Source organism: Micromesistius poutassou, assembly GCF_964030765.1.
Source record: "Micromesistius poutassou genome assembly, contig: SUPER_1_unloc_1, whole genome shotgun sequence".
Lineage (NCBI taxonomy): Eukaryota > Metazoa > Chordata > Actinopteri > Gadiformes > Gadidae > Micromesistius > Micromesistius poutassou.
The window spans coordinates 1086437-1110779 of record NW_028180643.1 but is presented as its reverse complement, the minus strand read 5'-3'; the positions used below and the strand labels follow the sequence as shown (position 1 = coordinate 1110779).

Below are 24343 nucleotides of genomic sequence, written 5' to 3'. Positions count from 1 at the left end.
CTAAACCAAAAATACAGTTGGTAGCAACACTCCTAACCTAGTGTTTCTTAACAAAGAGCAGTACTACGTGTTGTTAATGTATAGAGGCCTCTGTCTTACCTGTCCCAAGACCACAAGGTAGCCACAAAGTACGAAAACATGGTGGGGCTAACAAAAGTGTTCACAATTAGTTCAAGCAGGGGGAGAAGGGAAACTAGGGGACAATATATATATATATATATATCTTAGGTACGACGTGTACATATGTATATACATAATCAAAGGCTCTAAACATCCAGTCACAAAACCTTGCCACCAGCCAGACAGGGCCAAAAAGAGAGAGAGAGAGAGAGAGAGAGCCTAGCCACAACTGGCTTTTATCTGTGTGGAAGGCCTCCCCTTGCTGGAAACTGATGAGGTGATTGGTGGAAGCTGGTTGGTAGAGGCGGGATGATGAATGGGTAATGACTGGCACCTGCACAGAACAGAGGGAAGAGAAGGCAGCAACAAACAGTGGCCAAACAGTGGCCGTAACACTCCCACCCATAAGAACAAACTTACCAAGTTTGTTAATGATAGTTCAACGACACTGTTATAACCACCCTTGAATTAAACATCATGGTTATTGGCACGAGACAAGGCATCAGCCAATACATTATCAGTACCTTTCTTATGTTTGATTTGCAGGTTGTATTTCTGGACAATCAAGGACCAGCGCATCAGCCGCTGGTTCTGATTGTACATCCGTGACAGAAAAACTAGATTGTGATCTGTGTAAACAGTGACAGGAACGGAACTAGAGCCAACATAAACTTCAAAATATTGCAAAGCCAATAATAAGGCCAATGCCTCCTTCTCAATGGTAGAATACTTTAGCTGGTGCTTATCAAATTTACGAGAAAAGAAACAAACGGGGTGATCAATTCCGTCCCCACTTTCTTGCAACAGAACGGCACCAGCTCCCAGGGCGCTTGCATCTACCTCTAACTTAAACGGTACCGCAAAGTCTGGGCCTGCGAGCACGGGGGCATTGCACATTAGAGCCTTGACACACTCAAAGGCATGCTGGCAATCCGCTGACCAAACAAACTGTCTAGCTGCTGTTATGTTATTTTTGTCCAGGAAAGGCCACCGAGACAGGATCGCTTTTAACTCACTTTATTTGGTTAAGGTTATTGATCTATTGTCTATCTTCTATGAAACAAAAGGAGAGGGATCGTATATAACACGCGTGGAGCGTCTCTAAGCTTTACATCTTATCGATACGCCGCCCAAGAGATTCTGATTCTAAAATGGCGGAGTCCGAGTTAAATAGGCAGGTAGAGGTGGGCGTGTTCTGTGGCTTTAAAAGCCTGCCCCCTTCATCTATGTATGATCAGCTGGTTGTGCCTGCTTATGTTATGTTTACTCAGTATTGTGGCTATGGGAGAATATTATGGCTGAAATATGTTACAATTCCCTCCTTGGTCATCTCAGATGACCATTCTACAAGCCATAATCACTACTGACCATATAAAGTAGGAAAAGTAAAAAGCAAAAAAAAAAGAAAATATGCATATACCCATGGGTTGGTTACCATGGAACAATCATCAACATCAACATAATCAACACCACACAATACAATCAATATGTCATACGGTCATAAAGGCATAATCATAAAGACACATAAGTATTCATCAATGGAAATTTTGTCAAAACACTTCTAGGCATAAAACAACATAAAATTCATATACTTTCAACATATGTTGAAGATCAACACTACAAAAAATTGAGCAGCATAGGTAAACAGTTAAACCTTTTTAAAATTCACTTCTGTTTTTCATAACACACAATTTATACCATTTCAGTATGCATTGAAAATTTACCGAACATAACAAAAAATAAAAAAAATTCAGTATGTATTGAAAATCTACTGAACATAACAAAAAGTAACAATTTTTTCAGTATGTATTGAAAATCTGCTGAACATAACAAAAAGTAAAAAAATTTTTTAGCATGTATTGAAAATCTACTGAACATAGCAAAAAATAACAAAATTTTTTCAACATGTATTGAAAATCTACTGAACATAACAAAAAGTAACACAATTTTTTCAGTATGTATTGGAAATCTACTGAACATAACAAAAAGTAACACAATTTTTTCAGTATGTATTGAAAATCTACTGAACATAACAAAAAGTAGCACCATTTTTTCAGTATGTAGTGGAAATCTACTGAACATAACAAAAAGTAACACAATTTTTTCAGTATGTATTGGAAATCTACTGAACATAAAAGGTAACACCATTTTAAATTTCCTTCAAGTATGCATAGGTTTGAATGGCTCAAGTGAGCTTTATGTATGTAGAGTTTTGGACATTTCACATTTAAATCTAAACAACATTTGTAATAGTAAGCATAACTCTTAAGTTTGTTCAATGTTTCATCATTCAAATAAACCAGGTATATTGTTTTTCTTAGATACATGCACTGAACTTCAGGGGACCGGGGACTATTCTATATAATTTAACCTGATCACATCGGGTCCTTCTGGTTGCTGCTCACTCATTGTCTCTGGGTTAGGTTTGATTCCTACATAAGCCTGTAAGACATCTGGCAACCCTGGAGCACTCACTGCTGTGGTGATCAACCGATTCAGTAGTCCTCGTATGCAAGGAATGCAACAACAACCGATAACAACTAACACGGTTATTGCTACTATTCCCATTATGAATACTGAGTGAATTGGACCTATCCATTTACCAAGTATGTTCTCCATCCACCCGGTGATAGGGTTAGTAATGCCCGAGTTCTCCGCCCACTCTAATCTGAGGGCCTGTAGGCCTGCCAGCGCTCTGGACACTGACCCATCTGGAGCTGTGTTATTGGGGATATAAGTACAACATGCTGTTCCTATCATCTGGCACACCCCTCCTTGCACAGCCGTCCACATGTCCAATGCTAACCGGTTTTGATAGGCCATACGAGAGGTAGCATCTAATTGTTCTGATATTCCCCTAATCGCCTCGGTGGTAAAGTTGACAAACCGCTGCTGGTTATAATATATATAGTTTATCCAATCAACATTTTTATTAACGGTGGCCCACCAAACAAAAACAGATTCAAATCCTGCTATTACTTGATTGCGAGCTTTATGTTCGTCGGGGACGCCTCGGGGCACACCTATGGAGTCTATGTAAATATTTTTATCAAAACTTCCTGGGACCGGTTTCAGTGTTCGTTTCTGGCGAATAAAATTTGGGAAGTCTCTATTCTTCCATATTTTGAGATTCATCACGTGTTCGCTATCTGGTAAAATATAGATAGGCATTACAAGTTTAATTACAGCTCATGTCCTTGAGAAATTTATGGGGAGAACCCTCTGATGATTTGTCCTCCGCAGAACCACCATATGTCACTACGAGCATGGGTCATATTAGATAACAGATCTATCACTCTAGTGGTGTTACATACTCCAGGAGGAAGGGACCCCACTGTCTTACCTATGCCATTACCTTGGATGCAATGGTAGCCAGGAGTAAGATTAACTTCGAAGCTGGGGGGTATAGCCCTAATTAGGGTCTCAGGATACATAATATCTAATAAGCCTTTTACATTAGTCATACACCCAGTGATGTGGCCGTCTACAAACAGTTCTAGTAAGCATGCAAACCCTTCTTTTGAGTTAAACGGGGTAATCCTAGCGGGAGCTGTGGTTAGAGTGGGTCGTCCTTCAGAGCAGATTATACAGTCGGTCTTTCCCTGAGCTTGTGCCGTGTAATTCAACCATTTTAACCAAATATTTACATTATGTCCCCCTGTTTCTACTTCCCATTTATCTGCTTGCACAGGGATAGTATCCCTCCTTGTACCCAGGATGTGTGAACCATGACGTCTGCTTTCATACCTTGAAGGCACTGGGGCCGCGGTAGTATATTGTAGGCTCAGTTGTTATACACAGATATTTCTCAGCCTTGTAGAATGAGACTTCACTTTGTCTGCAGTCCTTTAAATGACAAATCAAGTTAAAATATTGTTGCATCTTTGTGCATTGGGGTCCGGACGGATCCCATGCATCTGGAGGTGGTATCAGCCATCGTCTTTTATGTGTGTGTGTGTGTGTGTGTGTGACAATGACTGTGTGAGGCTGGTGACTGTGTGAGAGGGAGCCTGTATGTGAGAAAGAGAGAGAGAGACTGTGTGTGGGAGAGAGAGACTGTGTGTGTGTGTGTGTGTGTGTGTGTGTGAGAGAGAGAGACTGTGAGGCTGGTGACTGTGTGTGAGACTGTATGAGAAAGAGAGAGAGAGACTGTGTGTGAGGCTGGTGACTGTGTGTGAGACTGTATGAGAAAGAGAGAGAGAGACTGTGTGTGAGGCTGGTGACTGTGTGTGAGACTGTGTGTGTGAGAGAGGGAGCCTGTATGTGAGAGAGAGAGAGCCTGTATGTGAGAGAGAGGGAGCCTGTATGTGAGAGAGAGAGCCTGTATGTGAGAGAGAGAGAGCCTTGTGACATTTTTTAATTGTAATATTCCCTAGCGATACATTTTTACTGTAATACTCTCACATAGCCATATCCAGTAGCACCAAGCATAGTTTAGAGGTAATTTCCCCTCCTAATCACCTGAGGGCAGCACTGAACACATTTGACAAAGTTATAAAACATTTACACTAGGGGCAGCAACGGACACACAGCGGAAGTGAGAAAACCCAAAGAAGAACACCTGGGATACATAAACTCAGACTCCGCCTTTGGAGAGACAGAATCTCTCGGCGGCGTATCCTGCATGCTAAGCTCTGAGACGCTCCGCGCGTGTTATTTACGATCCCTCTCCTTTTGTTTCATAGACGATAGACAATAGACCAATAACCTTAACCAAATAAAGTGAGTTAAAAGCGATCCTGTCTCGGCGGCCTTTCCTGGACCAAAATCCACAACAGCCTGTATGTGAGAGAGAGGGAGCCTGTATGTGAGAGAGAGAGAGAGAGAGAGAGAGAGCTTGTGCATTGGGATCCGGGCGGAGGTGGTATCAGCCATCGTCTGTGTGTGGCGCCCGTGCCTCTATGCCTCTTGGGGTCATTCTTCTCCACCTCTGCGTCTAACCTTCCAGAAGGGAAGGCTCCACGGTTACAGTGTCAACCCCTCAGCAACAGGCGGAACGCGTCGCCACGGCTGATTCTCTTCCGTTGTATTCTCCGGGTCTATCGGGTCCATGTGGTGCTTCCTTCCACCTGGATGGCTGTTGGCGTTGCTCTGATGACTTTGTATGGTCTTTCTCTCCTGGGTTTGTTCTTGAAAACCCTTATGTAGATCTGGTCACCCGGCTCCACTCCCCTTGGTGGGTTCTCGTCTGGCTTTGAGGTTCTGCTTTTCTCTTGTTGGAATACAAACTCATGTACAGCAGTTAGTCGTCAAACATATTGTTCTTAATTCTATATAATTGCTGTAACGGAAGTCCCTTATGGGATCCTTGAAATGAAGTTGAAGGCATGGATCAACCAGTAAATATTTCATGCGAGGTTAGATGAGTCATTCTGTTAGCTTGCATGTCATTAGTGTTAGTGGTATTGTTCTACACAATTCAATTGAGTCAAAAGTTTGATTAGTCTCACTACTTCCCTCCTTGCTCATGGTTAACGCCATGAGCATTAAATGATAATTTAAATTGAGAACATAGCATGTAGGATCACTTCCTAACAGATAGCAGCTAATCGACCTGTTGTCCATGATTCTATATTTTAATTGATACAGATTCTACTTGTACAGTTTAAGATTTACGTTTTATTATATGTATTTCAGTCTCATAATTGTCATACCCATTTTTATTCAATTATCCTTTCCAGTGTGATTTTTCCTATTACCTTTTTTTTTTTTTTTTTATGTTTTATAATATTTTTATATATATTTTTTAATGAATCTATTTTACACTTTTTTTTCTTTTTTTTTTTCTTTTACTGTGATATCAATGATATCTGTGATATGTTGAACTGTGCATTAACTCCGCCGTCCCCGAGTCCTTTTAGGGCGGGTCCTTCTGCTCAGATTGGTGAGAGAGGATTTTCCCTGAACTCTTAAAAAGAGTCCCCAGCGCTGGTTGACCCCTGGACTTCTGTGGACGAGCGGTGTGTGTGCTATGGACAACTTTATATGCTAATTGTTCACGTTATGGAGTCTAGATAATAACCCCTAAATTCTGCGATTACCATGGGACGTATTGATCATGGTGTCCCTTTACTAGAAAAGAGTTTACACCTGAAACACCATTTGGTGCTTTTCTCACCTTCTGTGATCTTCTAAAGTTTTTCTCCTCTGATTTACTACCTCTGGGCTGGGCCCTTCGTCTCTTTGCGTGTCTCTTTTTTCTGACTCTAAACATTTGGCCGCACCTGGGGTCATAAATTGATAACCCCAAGAAGTGCCCTTGTCCCACTTCTCTTAGTGGGAGACAAAATCTTGAAAACAATCTTCACTTTATAGGGTTTCCTTCAACACATGGACAATCATAAACCACAAAAAATAATGTTCATCATAACTAAACACATATTTACAAGTTCGAACCATATAAGTCGAACTGACCAATTTCAGGTTTTCAATCATCTTTTCTGGTCATTCCAGATTCCTACACGTCTAAATTCAACACCGTCATGGGGGATTTTAACCCTTATAGGGGATTTGAACCACTTGCCGAATAGAAAAAAAAAAGGGGGCTCAAATCTCCCACAAAAAAATAGAAACAGCTGCAAACTAATATGTACATTACAAAAAATAACACAATCCAAAAATAAACACCAGCTCAATGGGTTAGTAGCTGATTTTGAAAACGTTTACTCTGACGATAATCTGTAGATAATATTTAACGGTGTCTCTGTCTCTTCCTATCTCTTAGAAGAGACAGGGACATGGGTAAAAATGCCGGTTGAATAACTAAGTATCACTGTTAGTGTGCATGATGGATCTTAGGTGTACAGAGCAAATATTTTCATAGACAATCAGGGAGAACGAAAAGTGTTCTTCTGGGCAGTAGGGGGGCGATTGGGTAATTGTTGAGAGTTGGATATGATTTTCCTTTTGAAAGTAGGGGGGTGATTATTAGCATGGACGTTGATTAGGTGCCAAGCACAAAGTGCGAGGAACCTATTGTAATTGTTAGTTTTATTATTATTATTATTCCGCCCCGTTTGCATTACACAGCCTAAACCGCTCGCACGCTTTTTATGAAACTTACTAGACCTGTAGAGGTTGACCCAAGATTAACAGACAGCAAATATTACACTGATTGGCCCAAAGGTGGCGCTATACTAACTGCCCAAAAATGCAAACTTTGCACAAGCATATCTCGTAGCCGGTTTGACCTACACTCATGAAACTTTGTTCACACGTGCATATCCTCAGGCTGAACAAATATGCCTCAAGAACCTATGACTTGCGGTTCTCAGATTTGCCGCATGAGTCTGTACAATAAAGTTTAAAGCACCCATGAGTCATTGACTTCTAAAAGAGGCGTGGTTTAAAACACAAAAATAGTTAAATGCTCATATCAACATCAAGTTGGACTCCTATGATCTTGACTCCAATGCAAAAGTTATTTGGAATCAAATTCTGAACAAGATAAAGTCAACATATTTACAAATATGGCGTGGCATCGAAATGGGCGTGGCCTGTCACAAAAAACACCACAGCTCATAGACACAATGTTTGCTTTGAGCGGGACCAACTTCGTGGCTGTTGGGCCCAAAGTTCCAGCTAAGTGAAATGAAAGTGATTGGCAAAACAACATGGCTGCCAGAGGCTCAAAATCCTCAAAAATTGTCAAAATTTAACTTAACGTCAAAAGTCAGGGTTAACTTAACCCAATCACCATCAAACCTGGGATAGTCAAAGGTACATGGGTCAAGATGAAACTGTCCAAATTGTATCTAAATCAGCCTAAAGTTGGCGCTATTGCAACAGTCCAAAAATGCAAAAAATGGTTTGATGGTTTATTTGTCGGCTCAGGCTTGGCACCGTAAAATGCTGTTTGCAGCTTTATTTCACCTTATTGTTTGACCATGAAAAAAAACCGCTTTGACCGTTATTCATAATCACAATTTATGCTTTATTATTCTATTCAATTGTCTCTTTTTTAACCCAACTATTTAAATCGGATGACCTGATCTTTATTTATGCTACATATTGTTTGTATTTAATATCGTCTATCCTTTGCTACACTTCTATCTTCTGCATACCACATCAAACGTGCATATGACTTATTCTAATAAAGTAAAACCTGGTTTCATCTTTACGTTCTTATAGTTACATGAGTATCTAACCTGTTCATTACTATTTCCAAAACAGTTTCCTAGCTATTCAAGTCCCTTATCTGTCTATACCACTACAAAAAACTAAAATTATTATTATATTTATCTAGTTTTCCGTTGGTCAACATCTAATCGATACAATATTCTCAACCTCTGGTCGGTTTGTCTTTTTGTCTGTCTGTGAACAAACATCACACTGATCACATCATCTTACTGAACAACCCCCGAGCAATCCTCTTAGGCCCTCTGGGTTTCAGCCAACTTCTTATCACAACTTTAATAACATAGATCATTTAAAAAATGTCCAGTTCAAAAACATAGATACATCGAAAAATTAATAAATCCACCATAAATCAATTCTACGGCTTCCACATATAACAAAGGTTTCTTTGTCAGTCTGGATGAGGGACCACCTTCCAATTTCACCATAAATTTCTTCACGGTTTTCAAATAACAAAGGTCTCTTTACTAGCCCGGACGATTGACTACCTTTACATCCTCCATAAATTTCTTCATGGTCCAAATATAACGGAGGTCTCCAATACATGTGGATAAATGCATGAAGACCTACTCTGTCGTATGTACATAATGGGGTAAATCCACTTAAAAAACACAAATCAATTAAAACTGCGCGCAGTGATGAACGGGACCTCGCGCCGGCTTGCGGCCGCGTCACGTGCCGTCCTAACATGTGTGCTGGCAAGATGTGCACATGTTAGGACCGCACGTGACGCAGCCGCAAGCCGGTAAGAGGTCCCGTTCATCACTGCGCGCAGTTTTAAAAAAAATTTGCGCCGGCTTGCGGCCGCGTCACGTGCCGTCGTAACGTGTGCTGGCAAGATGTGCACATGTTAGGACCGCACGTGACGCACGAGGTCCCGTTCATCACTAAGCGCAGTTTTAAAAAAGCGCGAATTTATGTAATCTGTAGAAGCAGAGGTGCCCTGTGGTGTCCTACTGATTGTTTTGACATTAACATGTAAGACCACATTTAACTGAATTACATGTTCATTAACCCTAAATAAATGATCCGATAAATTCCCTAGGAGGAGTTAGTTGAAATACAAGGCGACGGAATTCAAAAATGGCCAACTTTGACGGCATGCCACGGCCACGCCCTTCAACGTACAGTCACAAATAGCACGATTTTGTTTCAGCACCACTTCATGACTGTACTGACCAATTTTGAAGCAGATCCGATAAATATCCTAGGAGGAGTTCGTTCAAATACAAGGGGAAAAAAGCGAAAATAAGACCACGGAATTCAAAACGGCCAACTTTGACGGCACGCCACGGCCACGCCCTTCAACGTACAATCACAAATAGCACGATTTTGGTTCAGCACCACTTCATGACTGTACTGGCCAATTGTGGAGCAGATCCGATAAATTCCCTAGGAGGAGTTAGTTCAAATACAAGGCGACGGAATTCAAAAATGGCCAACTTTGACGGCACGCCACGGACACGCCCTTCAACGTACAGTCACAAATAGCACGGCGTTGGTTCGGCACCATTTATTGACTGTACTGACCAATTTTGAAGCAGATCCGATAAATTCCCTAGGAGGAGTTCATTCAAATACAAGGCAAAAATGTGAAATTTTTTCAAAATGGCCGCCAAGAGTGAAAATGAAGAAATTAAGATTTCCGACTTCCCGTGGGGTTTGGAGCATGGGTCCAAGAGGCTTTTCTGTAGGTATTGGCACGTTATACGTGCCTACCGATTTTCATACATATTGGTGAAACGTGGCGCAGGGGCTGCTTTTTAAAGTTCCTGTAGGGGGCGCTACACACATGAGAAACACAAATTTTGGTATGTGAGCTATCGGCACCAGTCTACACGTGTCCAGTGAATTTCATATTCATAACTATTACGGTGTCTGCAGAGTGATCGACCCTCCTCTGGCGGCCATGTTGTTTTTTAAATCGACTTAATTTTTGGTGAGCAGTTAGAACTTTGGTACCTAACGGCCATTGAATTGGTCCCGCTCAAATCAAACATTGCGTCTATGAACTGTGGCTATTTTAGTAACGGGCCACGCCCACTTCGATGCCACGCCCCATTTGAAAAATTGTTGACTTATTCTTGTTCAGAATTTGATTATGAACAACTTTAGTAGAGAGGTCCAACACCATAGGAGTCCAATTAATGTAGATATGTGCAATTTACTATTTTTGGGGTGAAAAACACACCCCTTTTTGAACTCAATGGCTCATGGGTACTTTGAAATTTATCCTACAGACTAATCCTTATGTCAGATTGAAGATAACGGGCCATAGATGATATGTGCCAAAGGAATTCTGTCAAAGTCGAAAAACCTGGGATCCTTGGGGAATTTACTGTTTTTAACTAAATTCAAAATGGCGGGAAATCTGGCTACCGGAAGTGCTAAGTTAGTATCTGCAAATTTCTTCATTATGAGGATTTGCATATGTGTGCAAAGTTTCATGAGTTTAGGTCCAACCGGTGACGAGTTATGCTTGTGCAAACGTTGAAATTTTGGCATAGTTGGTATAGCGCCACCTAGGGGCGAATGTGAATTTGAGGGCTAGAATATCAAATTTTACAGCAGTCCCACAAAATGCACCAAAAAAAAATGAGTTTTCGAATATGTGCAGGGGGGGAAAAATGCAGTCGAAGTGGCCTAAAAATAAGAAGAAGAAGAATAAACACGAGGGTTTCAATAGGGACCTTGCCATGTTTGGCTCGGTCCCTAATAATAACGAGCAGTGATGAACGGGACCTCGTAACATGTGCGCTTTTTTAAAACTGCGAGCAGTGATGAACGGGACCTCGTAACATGTGCGCTTTTTTAAAACTGCGCGCAGTGATGAACGGGACCTCGTAACATGTGCGCTGCTACGAGGTCCCGTTCATCACTGCGCGCACTTTTAATTTTAATTTTTTGCGAATTCATGTAATCTGTAGAAGCAGATGAGATACATTCCCTAGGAGGAGTTTGTTGAAATACAAGGTGAAAAAGTGAAAAAATTCCATGAAAAACGGCCAACTTTGAAGGCACGCCACGGACACACCCTTCAACGTACAGTCACAAATAACACGGCGTTGGTTGAGCTCCATTTTTTGACTGTACTGACCAATTGTGAAGCAGATCTGATAAATTCCCTAGGAGGAGTTCGTTAAAGTACAAGGCGAAAAAAGCGAAAATAAGAGCACGGAATTCAAAACGGCCAATTTGAAGGCACGCCACGGACACGCCCATCAACGTACAGTCACAAATAACACGGCGTTGGTTGAGCCCCATTTTCTGACTGTACTGACCAATTGTGAAGCAGATCCGATAAATTCCCTAGGAGGAGTTCGTTCAAATACAAGGCGAAATTTGCCGGTAAAAGTGCAAATTAAAAAAGAGAACAGCCGACTTCCGGTGGGTTTTGGGGCATGGTTCCAAGAGGCTTTTCTGTAGTTATTGTCATGTTGTACGGGCCTACCGAGTTTCATACATATTGGTGAAACGTGACGCAGGGGCTGGTTTTTAAAGTTCCTGTAGGGGGCGCTACAAACATGACAACCACGATTTTTGGTATGTGAGCTACAGGCAACAGTCTACACGTGTCCTGTGAATTTCATATTCATAACTATGACGGTCTCCGCAGTGTGATTTACCCTCCTCTGGCGGCCATGTTGTTTTTCCAATCGACGTCATTTTACTTGAGCAGTTAGAACTTTGGTCCCCAAAGGCCACTGAGTTGGTCCCGCTCAAATCAAACATTGCGTCTATGAACTGTGGCTATTTTAGTAACAGGCCACGCCCATTTTGAAGCCACGCCCCATAATTATTTTTTTTTACTCTATCTTGTTCAGAATTTGATTCGGAACAACTTTTGTATCTGGGTCAACATCATAGGAGTGAAAGTTGGTGTTGATATGAGCAATTAACTTTTGAGTAATTTTTAACCACACCCATTTTAGAACTCAAAGGCTCATGGGAGCTTTAAACTTTATTGTACAGACTAATCCTTATGTCAGATTGAAGATAATGGGCCATAGATGATATGTGCCAAAGGATTTTTGTCAAAGTCGAAAAACCTGGGATCCTTGGGGAATTTGCTGTTTTTAACATAATTCAAAATGGCGGAAAATCTGGCTACCGGAAGTTCTAGGTTTTTAAGGCAAATTTGTTCATCATGAGGATTTGCATGTGTCTGCAAAGTTTCATGAGTGCAGGTCAAACAGGTGGCGCGTGCTGCTTGTTTCCGTTTGAATTTTTGGACAGTTGGTATAGCGCCACCTTGGGGCCAATGTGAATTTGACGCATAGAATATCTAAGTTACAGCAGTCCCTACAAATGTACCAAATAAAAATGAGCTTTCGTATATGTTCAGGGGGGGGAAAATGCAGTCGAAAGTAAAGGAAAAGAATAATAAGAATAATCGGACCAAAAACAATAGGGACCTTGCCAGTTCTGGCTCGGTCCCTAATAAATCCACCGCAAATCAATTCTACGGCTTTCACATATAACGAAGGTATCTTGTCAGTCGGGATGAGGTACCACCTTCCAAATTCACCATAAATTTCTTCACGGCTTTCAAATAACAAAGGTCTCTTTACTAGCCCGGACGATTGACTACCTTTACATCCTCCATAAATTTCGTCATGGTCCAAATATAACGGAGGTCTCCAATACATGTGGATGAATGCATGAAGAACTACTCTGTCGTATGTACATAATGTGGTAAAAAGAAATATAATCATTTTATTAGTAAAACTTTTTAATTTTTTTTAAATTTTTTTTATTAATTACAGTATGGGGTTGTCAACAAGGGGTGTGTAGTGTGTGTGTGACAATGTGTGTGTGTATGTGTGTGTGTGTGTGTGTGTGAGATAGAGTGTTTGTGTCAGTGAGTCTGTGACGTAGATAGTGTGAGTGAGACTGTTTGTGTGTGTGTGTGTGAATGAGACTGTTTGTGTGTGTGTGTGAGTGAGACTGTTTGTGTGCGTGTGTGAGTGAGACTGTTTGTTTGTGTGTGTGTGTGTGTGTGAGACAGAGTGTTTGTCAGTGAGTGTGTGTCGTAGATAGTGTGTGAGTGAGACAGTTTGTGTGTGTATGTGTGTGTGAGACAGAGTGTTTGTCAGTGTGTGTGTTTCGTAGATAGTGTATGAGTGAGACAGTTTGTGTGTGTATGTGTCTGTGTGAGACAGGGTGTGGGTGAGTGTGTTTAAGCCTGTGCGTATGTGTGAGATAGTTTGTGTGTGTGAGTGAGACAGTATGTGATAGTTACTGAGAGGGAGTAGGGGGAGGGATCAAGAGGTATGGAGTGTTGGGGGGGGAAGGAAGAGAGAGAGAGCGAGAGCTGTTACAAGCATGTTATAGAGAGAGAGAGAGCGAGAGCTGTTACAAGCATGTTATAGAGAGAGAGAGAGAGAGAGAGAGAGAGAGAGGTGTTACAAGCATGTTATAGAGAGAGAGAGAGTGCTCATAAACAATTGTTTAACGATAAACATATATACAGACAATAGAGAGAGTTGGGGGGATAGATAGATAGTTCCCCGAGCCGGCCCTTAAGAGTTACCCCGGCCATGAAGCCCTGTCAGCCCGGTAAGACATCCAGCCAGCCGAAGGCCTCCAGCCAGGGGTTCTCAAGCAGGAACACAATAATGAAGGGAGCGCTTTCCATAACATAAAGTACTTACTACTTAAGCACTTTATAGTTATAACTTCATTCATTGATCGATCCATGAGCATCTGTCATGCTCAAAATACAAGAGAGAGAAAGAGAGAGAGAGAGAGAGAGAGAGAGACAGAGAGACAGAGAGAGAGACAGAGACAGAGAGACAGACAGAGAGAGAGAGGCGGGGGGGGTGATTGTTGGGGGAGGTAGGGGTCGAACTGGAGAGAGGGGGGGTGGGGGTGTTCTCTTTGTTAACCAGACAGTGATCTACCCTTTGAAGCTCTTCTAGGTGTGATGGGCAGTCTTCGCGACAATGTCTCCCATCCCCCAATGTTTAAACCATGCTTTCACCATGTGGTCTACCATAATCGCCATTAAAAAAATGCGTTAACATGGCCACCAACACGACGAGAACTGTATTCCATACAGGTTGTCTTTGTCCCCTGGGACCTAGAGACACCACCACGTGTGGACTCCCATTCTAATCTTCTGGGTCTAATAACACCACAGTATTGCCGACTCGACAATGGTCTGAACACTCTTTCCAGCTTCGAGGTCTCAGCGAACTGTTTAATACAACTTGGATAACAACATAGCTCATCTGTAATATGTCCCGGTCAAAACGCGGACACGTCGAAAACTTAACAAATCCTTTATAACAGATCACCTCTAAAACCCTGTCGGGTATCACATTAGACAAACATATATACAATTCTGGCCCTTTGTTTCCTCGGTTTAGTCTTATAATGGCGACTAAATCATTATTTATAATTAATTCCTAATCAGAGTTATCAGCGATCGTTCATCTTTACGTCGGCTTAACTGTAATGACTATGGACCAGAATAACGGAGCTTTCACGAAAACGAATACTGATTACCTCTGCCACCTAAAGTTCCTATAACTAATCTATACAGATTTAGTCTTTTCGACAATAGGCTCTGCTTACCTTTTATTTTATGAGCCCGTGGCAGGGAGAATCAGATCCTCGTGTTCGATCGGCTCGGTCAGTCCAGGTCCGCCTTTCCTTGGATAAATCACGTCAGGGTCACCAAATTGTTATGATATTTTGGTCCAGGAAAGGCCGCAGAGACAGGATCGGTTTTAACTCACTTTATTTGGTTAAGGTTATTGATCTATTGTCTATCGTCTATGAAACAAAAGGAGAGGGATCGTATATAACACGCGCGGAGCGTCTCTAAGCTTTACATCTAATCGATACGCCGCCCAAGAGATTCTGGCCTAAAATGGCGGAGTCCGAGTTTTATATCAGGTGAGAGTAGACTTCTTCTATGGTTTTCTCACTTCCTCTGTGTGTCCGTTGCTGCCCCTAGTGTAAATGTTTTGTAACTTTGTCAAATGTGTTCAGTGCTGCCCTCTGGCGATTGTGAGGGGAAATTACCTCTAAACTATGCTCGATGCTACTGGATATGGCTATGTAAGAGTATTACAGTAAAAATGTATAACTAGGGAATATTACAATTAAAATATGTCACATGGGCAACCACTAGGTGCCGGGCTCACCCCGTTAGCACTCTTCACCTCTGATTCTATTTGCCATGTAACCCCTCCTACCACACGGTTAAGTGGTAGGATATGTTCAGGTTCCTTGGCAGCAGGCTCAGGGTCATACAGACGGGACAGGGCATCAGGCTTGGAATTTTGAGACCCAGGTCTGTAAGAAAGTGAGAAGTTAAACCGATTGAAAAAGAGGGCCCACCTGGCCTGGCGAGAGTTAAGTCTCTTGGCATTCTTTAAGTACTCAAGGTTTTTATGGTCCGTCCAGACCAAAAAAGGCTGCTCCGCCCCCTCCAACCAGTGCCTCCATTCCTCTAATGCAACTTTGACTGCTAAAAGTTCCTTGTTGCCTATGTCATAGTTCTTCTCAGCTGGAGTCAATTTACGTGAGAAGAAGGCACAAGGGTGGAGTTTGTTGTCCTTGGCCGACTTCTGTGAGAGAATGGCTCCAATGCCGACATTTGAGGCATCCACCTCCACCACAAACTGCCGTTGCGGGTCCGGAACCGTGAGTATGGGAGCTGCGGTGAACTTTTCCTTCAGCTGTTGGAAGGCTCGCTCCGCCTGAGGATTCCACCCAAACAGAACCTTGGAAGAGGTGAGAGCATGCAAAGGGGATGCAATGGCACCGAAATTTCTCACAACCCTCCGGTAAAAGTTAGCGAACCCTAAGAACTGTTGCAGCTTTTTGCAGCTGGTTGGAGTAGGCCAATTGACCACAGCACTGACCTTGCTAGGGTCCATCTGGACCTTGTTCTCTGAGATGATGAACCCTAGGAATGATGTAGTGTTCACATGAAATTCGCACTTCTCAGCTTTCACAAACAATTTATTTTCCAAAAGCTTCTGGAGGACCTGTCGGAAGTGCTGGACATGAGTCTTTTCATCAGGGGAGAATATTAAAATGTCATCCATACAAACACAAATCTGTTTAAATAATCTCGAAAGCACATCATTTACAAAAGCTTGGAAAACACCAGGTGCACCAAGCCAAAACTGTACGCTGAAAAGGTGAAAGTCATCAGGGTCTCCGAATTGGATCCACTACTAAAGTGTGCAATACAAAAGAAGTACCCACATCTAGACAGTGTGTCTTTGTCTAAATCTGTTCACCTGCATGGAACACAGTATGCGGAGGGCATGATTTTACCTGCTGGGCAGTGCAGTGGTCTCCCAGAATTCCATAAGATTGTGACCGTTCTTGTCAACTCACAGGATGTGACATTCATTTGTAAAATACTTTCATCCTGGTACATTGAACATTTAAGATCTTACGAGCTTGTTGAACCTCACTGTGCAGAAATAGTGGCCCTTGATCCAGATGTGCTGACAGATTACCACCCTCTTACAGTGTACAGAGTTGGTGGAAAGGTGATGGTCACCACAAGATCATTCATTCTCCATTAAAGAAGCCAAAAATGGTATGCTTTTTTTTTTTTACACTAAATGGTCTATTCAATAATGATTTTATTTTATTTATCAAGTAAATGTTCTAACCCAAGTTTTACATATATTTTCCACCTCTTTTCTCTTTCAGACTTTGTTACTTCGGGTAGTTGTCTCTTCCAAAGATGCCAGAAGAATCCAGCTTTTCGAAGCAATATATGAAGTCCAACAAGGGCTTTGATGTGACGAGACATAAAAATGGAAATTTTGGATAAAATCGCACAGGCGATTATTGAAATCAAAAGCTACCCTGAAAAATCTGAAATTGAATCAGTTGCCTCTTCGCTAGTTCTCAAGTATCCGTGCCAGAAGGAGCCAGGTAGCATCACAGGCTACGATGGTTGGAAAACAAGTATCAAGTACAAGCTCGGAAACTTCAGGTCAAAGCTGCGCCAGGCAGGCTGTAATGAAGTGGATGTTAACAGGAAAAGAAAAACAGGAGAAGAGGATGACACTCCGTTCACCCTGAAAAGGCCAAAACGTGGAGAGGTCAACCATGTTCCGGATTATCCACAACACCATGACGATTCTACTCTTGAAGAGGAAAGAGTTGCTCTGGTCAATGAAACAAAAAAGAAAAAAAGAACACAACATTGATATGGCACAAGATGGAGCTGACATTTTCCCTTAGGCGGAGAGAGGTAGTAGAGGGGCAGCCTATGGTATCCGAAGTCCAGCAGAGATGGCCTGCACTGTTTTCCTGTGAAGAGGTATGGCTGTCATTTATTTAGTAACTGTCATACTTATATGTTCATTGCACTGTATTTAATAGGTGTAGGAGTGTATTACATTGACACATATTGACACACTCCACTATACCTGCCCTACCACTCCACTACATGCTCCTCCAACATAAAGCACCCCACTATACCATCAGCCCTGAAATTTGAAGTCAAAAGCTCACATTGTGATTAAAGTTAAATGGCATTGTTCCGCTGATTGTGTTTTTCAGATATCTGAAGAATTTAATCACATCACCAGCAAAGACCTCCTGAAGACTTTCAATGAGTCCCTTGAGAATTATGTGCCTCGCCTGCTCAGACTGTACCGGGCTAGAAAGGGAGCTTTTGGTCAGCAAATGGAAGACTTCCTGGATAAGCTTGATGAACAGGTGAGTGATGGACATGTGTCAGTAAAATGGATCTTATCAGTCATTGCTATATGTTCTTAGTTTGTGCCATTTGATAATTATAACAGTATTTTTAATTTGCAAAAGTAGAAAATGCACTAGTCCAAAGGCTTGAAGTGTTTTTTTTTCCCTTTTCTTGAGCATGCGACTGGTCAGACTTGCGCTTTATCCTCCTCATTACTAAAAATAATTTTTGATTTTGTCATTTGTATAAATCCACTATGGCGCTTCACTAATGTATATATTTATGTTTTCCACTGTATACTCTATAGACATCAGACATTGTGTCTCACCGAAAGACGACAGTACTGAGATGCCTCCCCGTTTTTGTCCGGGACGACAAAACTAAGTTTTTCCTGCAGCATTTGGTAAGTAATAATAACAATAGGAAATGGACTTGAAAATTACAAGTAATTTGGCCTAATGTAGCTTTAATGGAATAGTTCAACATTTTCTATCTTTCATTATTCTAGCTTGTTGCCCTGCTCTCTGGTTTAAGATTTGGCGATAGAAACCATTCCTTTAACTGTGCATGTATTTTTGAAGAAGAATCAGGCAATGGTTCCTCATCCCTTGTTAGATTAGCTCAAATACTGGTAGTCCATTGGTAGCGTTAGCCTACCTTCACCAACAGTCAGAAGGTAAACTTTACAACTCTATTCCGACTACATGGTGTTAGTTTTAAGTTGCAGAAGAGAAGACATTGCTGATGAATGTCTGTCGAATATAAACCTAACTAAATTCACCCTGGCTCACAGTCAGCGGCGGCAAGCTAACACTTCCAATTGACTGCTAGTTTTTGAGCTAAGCTTACTTGTGATGAACAACCTTTTGCCTATTCCTTCAAAAATGCACGAACAGTTAAAAGGAATGATTTCTGTTGCCTTGTCTTGAACCGGAGAGTGGGGCAACAAGCTAAAAAACTATTACTATTCCTTTAACATTTTGAGTAGGATCTCATAGCTGATGAGAAAGATTTTATGCATAATACACTTTGTGTAGATTTCATTTTGTGCCCAGAGATGTTTTTTAATGCCCAAATGTCATATTCTTTAGCCAATGCATATAACCATAAAGAAAAGTTCCTGCCCCAATTTTTATATATATATATATATATATATATATATATATTAATTTTTATATATATTTTAAAACGGTAAATGTTCTGCCTTCAATTAATTTGAAAGTAATTTAAGTTTTTTTTTCCATTTTTTGGAACATTTTAAAATTGTAAACGTTCCCAGAAAATCCATAGCAGTCTGGCCCTAATTACATTCTTTTGTTCGACCTAACACTCAATCATGCATCTGTTACTATTCCTCAGGAAACTGACCCTGAAAAAAGAGTGCTCAGAGGCGTGTCTGTTGGCATCCTTACAATCCTTGAAGAAGATGATCCTGCTGTATCACCCAATGTACGGGACTGGGCTGTTGTGTTGGAAGGTTCCATCGTGCTACATGACCTGCCAGACCTCGGTACTGCCTTTGCATACCTCTTTGGCCTACTGTATGCCATGAACATTGATTATCCAAAGGAGATGAAGTACACCTTTGAAGCAATTCAGTCTATCTTTTTCGAGCTTGGCTCTCAGTGCTCTCAGCGGACAAGGTCTCTGAAAACAAAGCTTTTGCTGTGACTCTTAATGTGGAAGCCAACCTATGTTTTCTGCCTGTTCTAGTGCATTGTGGTTGGTGCTCATATAAAACTTCACGGCCAGTGATTTAAAACATGCAAGACCTCACGGAAAACATTTATATATTTTTTCAAAATGTATTTACAATTAAGTGAGATACACAATTGTTTCAGGTGCCAGTTTGCAAGAGGTGCATATCCACTGTCAACTGTTCAAGTTTGTCAACTGTTCTAATTTACAAAACATATTTTCTCTATCTATAATGATGATAATTCTATCATCAAATCATTACAAAATTATTTTGCCCTGCTGCTGTAAACAAAAACATTTCTTTCTTAGCTTTTAACTTCAAACAGTATTACAGGAATCCAATTTTCCTGTTACAAAAGTCTGCACGGAAAACATTTTTATTTTATTTTATTTTTCTCAAAATGTATTTACAATTGAGTGAGATTCACAAAATGCCATCATGCTACATAACCCGCCAGACCTCGGTACTGCCTTTGCATACCTCTTTGGCCTACTGTATGCCATGAACATTGATTATCCGAAGGAGAACACATATGAAGCCATTCAGACTATCTTTTTCAAGCTTGGCTCTGTGCTCAAGCCTCCTCTGCCATCTCTATCTCTGAAATAGAGATTAACGATTCTTTAAAAAAAATAAAAGAAAGATTTGTTAATCTATTTCAGAGGCAGAGGGGCTTGAGCACAGAGCATGGCTCTGTGCTCAACCAGGCGATGATGGCGGAGCAGAAGTCTGTGTCGTAGCAGAGGAGGGCGGCTGGTCCAAACAACCGTGTGACAGACTGCACCACTGGATCTGTGAGAAGGCCGTGGACCTGGATCATCTGGAGGCTGAGCTGGACAAAGAGGGTCCGTAGACTTTGTTTGTGTTCATGAGTGGAGAACGGTTCCTCCTTTCTGTTCTCTGTGCCGTAGACACAGTAAATATACTCTTTATGACTGGAAAGGTGGTTGGGTGTGTTTAGGTCTACTAAGGTCAGGTTTCTATTGTGGTCTACTAATGCTATGTTTCTATTGTGGTCTACTAAGGTCAGGTTTCTATTGTGGTCTACTAAGGCCATGTTTCTATTGTAGTCTACTAAGGCCATGTCTCTATTGTGGTCTACTAAGGTCATGTTTCTATTGTGGTCTACTAATATCATGTCTCTATTGTGGTCTACTAAGGCCATTTTTCGATTGTGGTCTACTAAGACCATGTTTCTATTGTGGTCTACTAAGGCCATGTTTCTACTGTGGGCTACTAAAGTCAGGTTTCTATTGTGGTCTACTGTGGACATGTATTAGGAGAGAGTGAAGGGAGTGTCTGATGGCGCATCTCTAGATACGTGTTGTAAACGTTCACTCCTCTCCTCCTGGTTTCTTCAGGTTCAGTGATGCCCACGGAGGAGGAGGAGGCCCCCAGCATCACAAAGTTCCACTCCACTACCCAGGTGTTGCCCGTGGGCCAAACGGCCCGCTACACCTGCGATGCTGGCGGCACGCTGGAGCCCACCATCGAGTGGCTCCACAACGGCAGGCCCCTGGATAGGAACGGCACAGACGACCAATCGGAGGCCTGGGTGGAGAGGGGGTTCCTCTTCGTCAGAGGGGTGAAGTATGGCGTGAACACGGTCTGCTGCTTGTCTTTGGTAAGATCTGGATCCACGGAGAGACGTTTGTTGTTTATGTATTCATAACATTGTTGTTGATATATATATATATATATATATATATATATGTGTGTGTAACCGATGGGTTTCTGTGTTGTGTCTTGTTTATTGAGTGAGGCACACACAGGAGTAGAGTCAAGAGGGTTTATTCCTTTTAAGAGAAGACAAAAAAAACACAGGCGTCACACACATCCCCAGAATCTCTCTATCCACTCAGCTCCGAGCATCAGTGCTCACTCAAGCTCAATATATTCTCTATCTAATGATGAATACATGTGGAAGATAAATTATAAAAATGTAAACAAAGCATAAAACGGTCTCAAAGAAATTAATTAAATAAAAAGATAGTATATAAAATATATACATCAATGAAGTAATAAAAATATATCAATTGTCTTTTTCCTCTCACACTCAACTAATTTTACGTTTTATACAATAAACGATGTCGGAAACACATAACAGGCATACCTTTTAAGAGAAGACAAAAAAAACACGGGCGTCACACACATCCCCAGAATCTCTCTCTCCACTCTACAAAATAAAGGAAAACGAATAATTGACTACACATATTAATTCACACATTCAAAATATTAACACAGACATGCAACAGTCTTTTTTCCATGCTAAATCTCACGCGACCGGGAAACCCTGTAATAAACTGCCGCTAGCTTAAAACAATTCACAAACACTGAACACAATTAAAAGTCAGTTTTTTTACAACAGTTTAATGTCTACACACCGAGAATTTCTCCCACCTGCCCAAAAACACGTCACAAAGTAGTGTAAATGATTATAATTGTTTAAGGGCAACAAATAAAAAGTTTATAAAAAAATCGAAGGGAGAGAGATATGAACATAGCTCCGAGCATCAGTACTCACTGAAGCTGGACACACAGGTGCAACGCCAAAATGACTCCCCAGGGAAACAAAAAGGTATGCTATGGAAAATAACAATGTGGAACCAATTTACATAGGAAACAATTTTGGGGGAGTTCACAATAGAAAAGGGTGTGAATAATGACCAAAAATAAAATAAAATTTTAAATGGTAACATCAGCGCTAACGCTAACATTAACGCAAATGTCTGTGCTAATGCTAACGTCAAAACTAACATCAGCGCTAACGCTACCGTCAATGCTAACTTCAACGCTAACGCTAATGTCAGTGCTAACGCTAACTTCAACGGTAATCAGTATCAGTGCTAACGCTTACGTCAATGCAAGCCTCAGCGCTAATGCTAACGTCAACACTAACTGCAAGTACCTCCACTTTTTTAATGGCCCTGCTGCTCAGGGACGTGCACAGGAATTTTGAGAATTTTGGAATTTGGAATTTTGTCGCTCTGACCTGAAAAAATACCCCCCCAAACAACAAGAACCTCTATAGGCTGTATGAAGGACCGAGAATAACAGGGTCTTTATTAATATATTAATACAAATAAGTAAAACACTGAAATACAGCACTCAATCACCCTAACTACTACCAATGATAACGCATAAAAACATGACTTGAAGAAGAAGAACATAACATTAACCATTACCATTATCATTATTATTTTAATGCCCACTAGAAGTAGTGGTATTTATGTTCTGCTCAGGCAAGATCTTTGAAGGGATCTCTAAAATAGCCAATGTTTTCTTTAGATTACAATTATTTAGCCTGCGGCTCCTTAACCCTGTACTTTCTAGCATGGTCCTCTCATCTCATATTTGGTGATCAGCACTTGGTGACCTGCCCTATGTGCCTCCTGGTCCTCCTGGTCCATCTTAAATGTCATGGAATTATGAAAAATTGCCATTAGTAGGCTAAAATATGAGTCTGATTAATTAATCAATTAGCCTACACAGTGTTATCTTTATCACAATGCAGTCTCGGTCTCACCTGCTGGTTGGCTTTTTCGTAGCCAACCCTGCAGTGATGTGCTCCCCTTTGCTGCCACCTTGAGTTGTCTCTCTCTCTCCTGAATCCACCTCTTTTCAGTGGGCATTTTGGCTTCACTTAACAATAACAAACAATACCCAAAATAGTGATAACATTTAGGCATTTAACCATTTTGAATGAAAGAATTCATGTGATGCATTACTTCCATCATTCATTCATCTTGCTAAAACGAAATGTTAGAAACTAACTATCAGCAGACATGTAGCTTAGTTTGCCTACCAAAAGAATTAGTAGCCTATGTGATAACGGGCTGCTTGTCTGCAAGCTAGCTAGCTGTCTGATTATTTAGGCTAAATGTTACGTGGCAAACTGAGCCTGGATTTATGAAGATTTTAATTAATTTCATAAAACTTGATTTTTGTTTGTTTGTTATACATCTCAAACTCACCTTTTCTGACAACATCAAGGCAGTCATCTCACAAGACAACCACGACAGTCTCTGTAGTCTAGGCACTAGGCGACAGTCTCTTTAGTCTAGGCACTAGGCGACAGTCTCTTTGGCACGTTGGTTTAAACAATATGGGGAATGCGGACACTGCGAGAACAAGCTTCTCCATTTTGCAGTTTGATCTGGATCAGGGAGTGAACACTACGTCACTCATGGAGTGAACGCTGATTGGATGTCTCACGCGAATGCCGCTGCAAAGTTGAAATATTTCAACTTCAGCGAAATTTGTTGCGCTGCAAATCCTTGTGAATGTGCTCACCCGTGACAGCACGTGTCTCTACGTTGACTTTGTATGGAATCGTGTCGCGCCGTCGCATTTGGTGTGAACACACAGTCAGGCTGTTGTGAAACACGCGTGGTTAGGGAGGGACATTTTTAAGTTTTTAAGGGAGTTACTTCTCTCTTTCTGGAGACAAAGATCAACACCTTTTTAACTCAACAGTCAATAACAATAAGAACATTTTACTTGTTATCCAGTTCACAGCATTTTGTTGTGATCTAATTTACAGCATTTATTTGGTTATCTATTTCACAGCTGTTAGCTGGCAGCTAGAGTTGCCATATTGGATGAAGGGAGAAGGATAGATGTCTGTCAGACCCTGGACTGTATAAAGTTATATTGAGGTTTGAGCATAGGCTTGATTAGTTAATAGAGTCGTTTCTTCG

At 41.2% G+C, this 24343-nt stretch overlaps 1 protein-coding gene across 1 annotated transcript in view; it reads right to left on the bottom strand.

Moving 5' to 3' along the window:
• The window catches only part of LOC311338053 (uncharacterized protein), a 156948-nt gene that overhangs the window by 52293 nt on the left and 80312 nt on the right, over positions 1-24343 (bottom strand). The gene's annotated exons all lie outside the window — the stretch shown is intronic.